We start from the raw sequence: 9,773 nt of genomic DNA on the forward strand, positions 1-9,773 counted from the left end.
CCACCCAAGATTCGCGAAGGCCCAAGATGATATCCATACTTCAAGGTTGAAAGGATCGATATAGTTGACTAGAGGGGGGTGAATAGGCAACTAACAATTTTTAGCTTTTCTTTACCAAATTAAACTTTGCATCAAAGTAGGTTGTCTAGATATGCAACTAGGTGAGCAACCTATATGATGCAACAACAACAAGCACACAAGCAAGCAAAGGATATAACACAAATAAGCTTGCAAGAGTAAAGGCACGAGATAACCAAGAGTGGAGCCGGTGAAGACGAGGATATGTTACCAAAATTCCTTCCTTTTGAGGGAAGTACGTCTCCGTTAGAGCGGTGTGGAGGCACAATGCTCCCCAAGAAGCCACTAGGGACACTTTATTCTCCTCACGCCCTCGCACAATGCGAGATGTCGTGATTCCACTATTGGTGCCCTTGAAGGCGGCGACCGAACCTTTACAAACAAGGTTGAGGCAATCTCCATAACTTAATTGGAGGCTCCCAACGACACCACGGAGCTTCACCACAATGGACTATGGCTCCGAGGTGACCTCAACCGTCTAGGGTTCTCAAACACCCAAGAGTAATAAGATCCGCTAGGGATTAGTGGGGGGAATCAAATTTCTCTTGGTGAAAGTGTAGATCGGGGCCTTCTCAATCAATCCCGAGCAAATCAACAAGTTTGATTGGCTAGGGAGAGAGATCGGGCGAAAATGGAGCTTGGAGCAACAATGGAGCTTTAGGGTGGAAGAGGTAGTCAACTAGAGGAAAAAGACACCACTTATATAGTGGAGAGACAAATCCAACCGTTATCCACTTACTCAGCCCGCGACCTGCGGTACTACCGCAGGGGCTCACGGTACTACCGCGACGGACCGCGGTACTACCGCTGCTACGGCATGAGCTAGTCCAGGCCTGAGCCGCAAAGGCTGAGGGCGGTACTGCCACTGACGCGGTACTATCGCAAGGCTAGAGTGAACTAGCCTGGGAAGGGCACGGATGAATAAAATACATCCGTGCCTACTTCCGCTGAAAATCAAACAGTGCAAAAATCCGACACGGTACTACCTCACTTGGCGTGCGGTACTACCGCGCAGGGAGCAGATGTAAAAAAATTACATCCGCCCCTACTTCCACTTGTGTTGCTGTGCTGAACCAGGACTCACGGTACTACCGCGTGCATAGGGCGGTACTACCGCGTAGGGCGTGGATGTAAAAAATTACATCCGCCCCTATGATACGTCCATTTTGCATCATGCTTTTATATCAATATTTATTGCATTATGGGCTGTTATTACACATTATGTCTCAATACTTATGGCTATTCTCTCTTATTTTACAAGGTTTACCATGAAGAGGGGGAATGCCGGCAGCTGGAATTCTGGCTGGAAAAGGAGCAAATATTGGAAACCTATTCTGCACAGCTCCAAAAATCCTGAAACTCCACGGAAGTCACTTTTGGAATTAATAAGAATAATTGAGCGAAGAAAATACCAGAGGGGGCCCACACCCTGGCCAGGAGGGTGGGGGGCGCGCCCACCCCTATTGGGCGCGCCCCTGTCTCCTGGGCCCCCTGGTGGCCCTCCGGTACCCATCTTCTGCTATATGAAGGCTTTTACCCTGGAAAAAATTATAAGCAAACTTACGGGACGAAACTCTGCCGCCACGAGGCGGAACCTTGGCGGAACCAATCTAGGGCTCCGGTGGAGCTGTTCTGCCGGGGAAACTTCCCTCCGTGAGGGGGAAATCATCACCATTGTCATCACCAACGATCGTCTCATCGGGAGGGTGTCAATCTCCATCAACATCTTCACCAGCACCATCTCCTCTCAAAACCCTAGTTCATCTCTTGTACCCAATCTTGTATTCAAACAACAAATTAGTACCTGTGGTTTGCTAGTAGTGTTGATTACTCCTTGTAGTTGATGCTAATTGGTTTACTTGGTGGAAGATCATATGTTCAGATCTTTAATGCATATTAATACTCCTTTGATTATGAAGATGAATATGTTTTGTGAGTAGTTACGTTTGTTCCTGACGACATGGGTGAAGTTTTGCTATTAGTAGTCATGTGAATTTGGTATTCGTTCGATATTTTGATGAGATGTATGTTGTCTCTGTTGGGGAACGTAGTAATTTCAAAAAAATTCCTACGCACACGCAAGATCATGGTGATGCATAGCAACGAGAGGGAAGAGTGTGTCCACGTACCCTCGTAGACCGAAAGCGGAAGCGTTAGAACAACGTGGCTGATGTAGTCGTACGTCTTCACGGCCCGACCGATCAAGCACCGAAACTATGGCACCTCCTCTAGCACACGTTCAGCTCGATGACGTCCCTCGAACTCCGATCCAGCCGAGTGTCGAGGGAGAGTTCCGTCAGCACGACGGTGTGGTGACGATCTTGATGTTCTACCGCCGCAGGGCTTCGCCTAAGCACCGCTACAATATTATCGCGGGGGACTATAGTGGAGGGGGCACCGCACACGGCTAAGAGATCAAGAGATCAATTGTTGTTCTGCCTAGAGGTGCCCCCCTGCCCTCGTATATAAAGGAGCAAGGGGGGAGGAGGCGGACGGCCTAGGAGGGGGCGCGCCAAGGAGGAGTCCTACTCCCACCGGGAGTAGGATTCCCCTCCTTCCAAGTAGTAGGAGTAGGAGTCAAGGAAAGGGGGAAGAGAAGAGAAGGAAGGAGGGGGCGCAGCCCCCCCCCCCCTAGTCCAATTCCAACTAGGCCTTGGGGGGCGCCCAGCCTCTCCTCTCTCTTTCCCCTAAAGCCCAATAAGGCCCATATACTCCCCGGCGAATTCCCGTAACTCTCCGGTACTCCGAAAAATACCCGAATCACTCGGAACCTTTCCGAACTCCGAATATAGTCGTCCAATATATCAATCTTTACGTCTCGACCATTTCGAGACTCCTCGTCATGTCCCAATCTCATCCGGGACTCCGAACTCCTTCGGTACATCAAAACTCATAAACTCATAATATAACTGTCATCGAAACCTTAAACGTGCGGACCCTACCGGTTCGAGAACTATGTAGACATGACCGAGACACGCCTCCGGTCAATAACCAATAGCGGAACCTGGATGCTCATATTGGCTCCCACATATTCTACGAAGATCTTTATCAGTCAGACCGCATAACAACATACGTTGTTCCCTTTGTCATCGGTATGTTACTTGCCCGAGATTCGATCGTCGGTATCCAATACCTAGTTCAATCTCGTTACCGGCAAGTCTCTTTACTCGTTACGTAATGCATCATTCCGTAACTAACTCATTAGCTATATTGCTTGCAAGCCTTATAGTGATGTGCATTACCGAGAGGGCCCAGAGATACCTCTCCGACAAATCGGAGTGACAAATCCTAATCTCGAAATACGCCAACCCAACATGTACCTTCGGAGACACCTGTAGAGCTCCTTTATAATCACCCAGTTACGTTGTGACGTTTGGTAGCACACAAAGTGTTCCTCCGGTAAACGGGAGTTGCATAATCTCATAGTCATAGGAACATGTATAAGTCATGAAGAAAGCAATAGCAATACACTAAATGATCGGGTGCTATGCTAACGGAATGGGTCAAGTCAATCACATCATTCTCCTAATGATGTGACCCATTAATCAAATGACAACTCATGTCTATGGTTAGGAAACTTAACCATCTTTGATTCACGAGCTAGTCAAGTAGAGGCATACTAGTGACACTCTGTTTGTCTGTGTATTCACACATGTATTATGTTTTCGGTTAATACAATTCTAGCATGAATAATAAACATTTATCATGATATAAGGAAATAAATAATAACTTTATTATTGCCTCTAGGGCATATTTCCTTCAGTCTCCCACTTGCACTAGAGTCAATAATCTAGTTCACATCACCATGTGATTTATACCCATAGTTCACATCGTCATGTGATCAACACCCAAAGGGTTTACTAGAGTATGATCATGTTTTGCTCGTGAGAGAAGTTTAGTCAATTGGTCTGTCACATTCAGATCTGTATGTATTTTTGCAAATATTCTATGTCTACAATGCTCTGCACGGAGCTACTCTAGCTAATTGCTCCCACTTTCAATATGTATCTAGATTGATACTTAGATTCATCTGGATCGGTGTAAAAGCTTGCATCGATGTAACTCTTTACGACGAACTCTTTTATCACCTCCATAATCGAGAAACATCTCCTTAGTCCTCACTAAGGATATTCTCTTAGATCAAAATTGTATTCCTTTGCTAAACTCAGAGCAAGGTATACAATAGGTCTGGTACACAACATAGCATACTTTATAGAACCTATGACTGAGGCATAGGATATGACTTTTCATTCTCTTTCTATTTTCTGCCATGGTCGGGTTTTGAGTCTTACTCAACTTCACACCTTTGCATCACAGGCAAGAACTCTTTCTTTGACTGTTCCATTTTGAACTACTTCAAAATCTTGTCAAGGTATGTACTCATTGAAAAATCTTGTCAAACGTCTTGATCTATCTCTATAGATCTTGATGCTCAATGTGTAAGTAGCTTTACTGAGGTCTTTCTTTGAAAAACTCCTTTCAAACACTCCTTTATGCTTTTCAGAAAATTCTACATCATTTCTGATCAATAATATGTCATTCACATATACTTATCAGAAAGGTTGTAGTGCTCCCACTCACTTTCTTGTAAATACAGGCCTTTCCAAAAGTCTGTATAAAACCATATGCTTTGATCAACTCATCAAAGCGTATGTTCCAACTCCGAGATGCTTCCACCAGTCCATTGATGGATCGCTGGAGCTTGCACATTTTGTTAGCACCTTTCGGATCGACAAAACCTTTTGGTTGTATCATATACAACTTTTCTTCCAGAAATCCATTCAGGAACACAGTTTTGATATCCATTTGCCAGATTTCATAAAATGTGGCAATTGCTAACATGATTCGGACAGACTTAAGCATCGTTACGAGTGAGAAAATATCATCATATTCAACACCTTGAACTTGTCGAAAACCTTTCGCAACAAGTCGAGCTTTGTAGATAGTAACACTACTATCAGTGTCCGTCTTCCTCTTGAAGATCCATTAATTTACCATGGCTTGTTGATCATCGAGCAAGTCAACCAAAGTCCATACTTTGTTCTCATACATGGATCCCATCTCAGATTTCATGGCCTCAAGCCATTTTGCGGAATCTGGGCTCACCATCGCTTCCTCATAGTTCGTAGGTTTATCATGGTCTAGTAACATGACTTCCAAAACAGGATTACCGTACCACTCTAGTGTGGACCGTACTCTGGAAGACCTACGAGGTTCTGTAGTAACTTGTTCTGAAGTTTCATGATCATCATCATTAGCTTCCTCACTAATTGGTATAGGAATCACTGGAACTGTTTTCAGTGATGAACTATTTTCCAATTCAGGAGAAGGTACAGTTACCTTATCAAGTTCTACTTTCCTCCCACTCACTTCTTTCGAGAGAAACTCCTTCTCTAGAAAGGATCCATCTTAGTAACGAATATCTTGCCTTCGGATCTGTGATAGAAGTTGTACCCAACAGTTTCCTTTGGGTATTCTATGAAGACGCACTTCTCTGATTTGGGTTCGAGCTTATCAGGTTGAAACTTTTTTCACATAAGCATCACAGCCCCAAACTTTCAGAAATGACAACTTTGGTTTCTTGCCAAACCACAGTTCATAAGGTGTCGTCTCAACGGATTTTGATGGTGCCCTGTTTAACGTGAATGCAGCTGTCTCTAATGCATAACCCCAAAACAATAGTGGTAAACCGATAAGAGACATCATAGATCGCACCACATCTAGTAAAGTACGATTACGACGTTCGGACACACCATTACATTGTGGTGTTCCAAGTGGCGTGAGTTGCGAAACTATTTCACATTGTTACAAATGAAGACCAAACTCGTAACTCAAATATTCGTCTCCGCGATCAAATTGCAGAAACTTTATTTTCTTGTTACGATGATTCTCCACTTCACTCTGAAATTCTTTGAACTTTTCAAATGTTTTAGACTTTTGCTTCATTAAGTAGATATACTCATATCTGCTCAATTCATCTTGTGAAGGTTAGAAAATAACGATACCCACCACGAGCATCAACACTCATTGGACCGCATGCACCGGTATGTATTATTTCCAATAAGTCACTAGCTCGTTCCATTGTTCCGGAGAATGGAGTTTTAGTCATCTTGCCCAAAAGGCACGGTTCGCAAGCATCAAATGATTCATAACCAAGAGATTCCAAAAATCCATCTTTATGGAGTTTCTTCATGTGCTTTACACCGATATGACCCAAACGGCAGTGCCACAAATAAGTTGCACTATCATTATCAACTTTGCATCTTTTGGCATCAATATTATGAATATGTGTATCACTACGATCGAGATCCAACAAACTATTTTCATTGGGTGTATGGCCATCAAAGGTTTTATTCATTTAAACAGAACAACAATTATTCTCTGATTTTAAATGAATAACTGTATTGCAATAAACATGATCAAATCATATTCATGCTCAACGCAAATGCCAAATAACATTTATTTAGGTTCAACACTAATCCCGAAAGTATAGGGAGTGTGCGATGATGATCATATCAATCTTGGAACCACTTCCAACACAGATCGTCACTTCACCCTCAACTAGTTTCTGTTTATTCTGTAACTCCTGTTTCGAGTTACTAATCTTAGCAACCGAACAAGTATCAAATACTCAGGGGTTACTATAAACACTAGTAAGGTACACATCAATAACCTGTATATCAAATATACCCTTGTTCAGTTTTGCCATCCTTCTTATCCACCAAATATTCGGGGTATTTCCGTTTTCAGTGACCATTTCCTTTGCAGTGTAAGCACTCAGTTTCAGGTTTTGGTTCAGCTATGGGCTTCTTCGTGGGAGTGACAACTTGCTTGTCATTCTAGTTGAAGTTCCCTTTCTTTCCCTTTGCCCTTTTCTTGAAACTAGTGATCTTGTCAACCATCAACACTTGATGCTCTTTCTTGATTTCTACCTTCGTCGATTTCAACATCACGAAGAGCTTGGGAATCGTTTTCGTCATCCCTTGCATACTATAGTTCATCACAAAGTTCTACTAACTTGGTGATGGTGACTAGAGAATTCTGTCAATCACTATCTTATCTGGAAGATTAACTCCCACTTGATTCAAGCGATTGTAGTACGCAGACAATCTGAGCACATGCTTACTAGTTGAGCGATTCTCCTCCATCTTTTAGCCATAGAACTTGTTGGAGACTTCATATCTCTCAACTCGGGTATTTGCTTGAAATATTAACTTCAACTCCTGGAACATCTCATATGGTCCATGACGTTCAAAACGTCTTTGAAGTCCCGATTCTAAGCCGTTAAGCATGATGCACTAAACTATCAAGTAGTCATCATATTGAGCTAGCCAAACGTTCATAACGTCTGCATCTGCTCCTGCAATAGGTCTGTCACCTAGCGGTGCATTAAGGACATAATTCTTCTGTACAGCAATGAGGATAAACCTCAGATCACGGATCCAATCCGCATCATTGCTACTAACATCTTTCAACACAATTTTCTCTAGGAACATATCAAAATAAACATATGAAAGCAACAACACAAGCTATTGATCTAGAACATAATTTGCAAAATACTACCAGGACTAAGTTCATGATAAATTTAAGTTCAATTAATCATATTACTAAAGAACTCCCACTTAGATAGACATCCCTCTAATCCTCTAAGTGATTACGTGATCCATATCAAGTACACCATGTCCGATCATCACGTGAGATGGAGTAGTTTCAACGGTGAACATCAGTATGTTGATCATATCTACTATATGATTCACGCTCGACCTTTCGGTCTCCGTGTTCCGAGGCCATATCTGTTATATGCTAGGCTCGTCAAGTTTAACCTGAGTATTCCGCGTGTGCAACTGTTTTGCACCCGTTGTATTTGAACGTAGAGCCTATCACACCCGATCATCACGTGGTGTCTCAGCACGAAGAACTTTTGCAATGGTGCATACTCAGGGAGAACACTTTTACTATGATAATTTAGTGACGGATCATCTTATAATGCTACTGTCAATCAAAGCAAGATAAGATGCATAAAAGATAAACATCACATGCAATCAATATAAGTGATATGATATGGCCATCATCATCTTGTGCTTGTGATCTCCATCTTCGAAGCACCGTCATGATCACCATTGTCACTGGCGCGACACATTGATCTCCATCGTAGCATCATTGTCGTCTCGCCAATCTTATGCTTCTACGACTATCACTAGTGCTTAGTGATAAAGTAAAGCATTACAGGGCGATTGCATTGCATACAATAAAGCGACAACCATATGGCTCCTGCAAGTTGCCGATAACTCTGTTACAAAACATGATCATCTCATACAATGAAATTTAGCATCATGTCTTGACCATATCACATCACAACATGCCCTGCAAAAACAAGTTAGACATCTTCTACTTTGTTGTTGCAAGTTTTACGTGGCTGCTACGGGCTTAGCAAGAACCGTTCTTACCTACGCATCAAAACCACAACGATAGTTTGTCAAGTTGGTGTTTTTTTAACCTTCGCAAGGACTGGGCGTAGCCACACTCGGTTCAACTAAAGTTGGAGAAACTGACACCCGCCAGTCACCTGTGTGCAAAGCACGTCGGTAGAACCAGTCTCGCGTAAGCATACGCATAATGTCGGTCCGGGCCGCTTCATCCAACAATACCGCCGAACCAAAGTATGACATGCTGGTAAGCAGTATGACTTATATCGCCCACAACTCACTTGTGTTCTACTCGTGCATATGACATCTACGCATAAAACCACGCTCGTATGCCACTGTTGGGGAACGTAGTAATTTCAAAAAAATTCCTACGCACACGCAAGATCATGGTGATGCATAGCAACGAGAGGGAAGAGTGTGTCCACGTACCCTCGTAGACCGAAAGCGGAAGCGTTAGAACAACGCGGTTGATGTAGTCGTACGTCTTCACGGCCCGACCGGTCAAGCACCGTAACTACGGCACCTCCGAGTTCTAGCACACGTTCAGTTCAATGACGTCCCTCGAACTCCGATCTAGCCGAGTGTCGAGGGAGAGTTCCGTCAGCACGATGGCGTGGTGACGATCTTGATGTTCTACCGTCGCAGGGCTTCGCCTAAGCACCGCTATAATATTATCAAGGGGGACTATGGTGGAGGGGGGCACCGCACACGGCTAAGAGATCAAGAGATCAATTGTTGTTCTGCCTAGAGGTGCCCCCCTGCCCCCGTATATAAAGGAGCAAGGGGGAAGGAGGCCCCCTAGTCCAATTCGGACTAGGCCTTGGGGGGGCGCCCATCCTCTCCTCTCTCTTTCCCCTAAAGCCCAATAAGGCCCATATACTCCCCGGCGAATTCCCGTAACTCTCCGGTACTCCGAAAAATATCCGAATCACTCAGAACCTTTCCGAACTCCGAATATAGTCGTCCAATATATCAATCTTTATGCCTCGACCATTGCGTGACTCCTCGTCATGTCCCCGATCTCATTTGGGACTCCGAACTCCTTCGGTACATCAAAACTCATAAATTCATAATATAACTGTCATCGAAACCTTAAGCGTGCGGACCCTACGGGTTCGAGAACTATGTAGACATGACCGAGAAACGTCTCCGGTCAATAACCAATAGTGGAACCTGGATGCTCATATTGGCTCCCACATATTCTACGAAGATCTTTATCAGTCAGACCGCATAATAACATACGTTGTTCCCTTTGTCATCGGTATGTTA

Source organism: Triticum aestivum, chromosome 4A (assembly GCF_018294505.1).
Source record: "Triticum aestivum cultivar Chinese Spring chromosome 4A, IWGSC CS RefSeq v2.1, whole genome shotgun sequence".
Classification (NCBI taxonomy): Eukaryota; Viridiplantae; Streptophyta; class Magnoliopsida; order Poales; family Poaceae; genus Triticum; species Triticum aestivum.